The following is a 954-nucleotide window of genomic DNA, read 5'->3' as shown; positions in this document are numbered from 1 at the left end:
GAAATTCTGTGGGAGAAGCTGAGTGGGACCTGTGGGAGAATCGTCAAGGCTCCAGAAATCAGCAAAGCGAGAGCAGATGGACCGCTTGTGCACACGTGTGCATGTGTGTGTGTGAATGCATGCGTATATATGAGTTTATGCACATGTATTTGTGTTTGTTATATGTGATTAAATATGTGTGTGACTATATTTGGGAGTCTACCTGTGCCTTCAGGAGTGAGTGGCCTGAAAAGTAAAGTTGTTGAAAAAGTTACCTGGTGTTTCTATGTAGGATGATGGAAGCTAGGTGGTGCAGTAGATCTGAGTTCAAATTCGGCCTCAGACACTTACTAGCTGTATGACCCTAGGTAAGTCACTTCACCCCTATCTGCCTCAGTTCCTCATCTGTAAAATGGGGGCACACTGGAGAAGGAAATAGCAAATCACTCCAGTATCTTTGTCAGGAAAACTTCATGGGCACGTCCATGGGGTCAGAAGAGTAGCACACAACTGAACAACAAATGTATGATGAGACAAATAAGTTTTTTTAGGCGTTTTGAGTATGAGTGTGTATGTATTTGGTGGGAAATTATGCTTTTCGGGTTTCTAGTAGGAATGTATGTGTTTCTTCTAAGGGAAGAAAAAATTATAATGGGCCTGAGTGTGTTTGAGGAATATGCAGAAGGGATTCGGGACATTAATGTGAGTGAGAGTATACATGTTACGGGTGTGTTTGGACAGACGAAGGATGTCTAACGAGCCTACCTTGGGTATTCGTAAAAATACGGGTTTCTCTGGTAGAAGAAAGAAAGATAAGGCAAGACAGAGAAAGAGTCTGACTGACTTGTGCTGGTGTGGTTGGGGGGGGTTGAAAGTGTAAATGTGTGTGTATGTGTACTCAGACAAATGTGTGTGTGTGTGTGTGTGTGAGAGAGAGAGAGAGAGAGAGAGAGAGAGAGAGAGAGAGAGAGAGAG

Source organism: Vombatus ursinus, unplaced genomic scaffold (assembly GCF_900497805.2).
Source record: "Vombatus ursinus unplaced genomic scaffold, bare-nosed wombat genome assembly UNPS02014818.1, whole genome shotgun sequence".
NCBI classification, from domain to species: domain Eukaryota; kingdom Metazoa; phylum Chordata; class Mammalia; order Diprotodontia; family Vombatidae; genus Vombatus; species Vombatus ursinus.
This window is presented reverse-complemented; position numbering follows the sequence as displayed.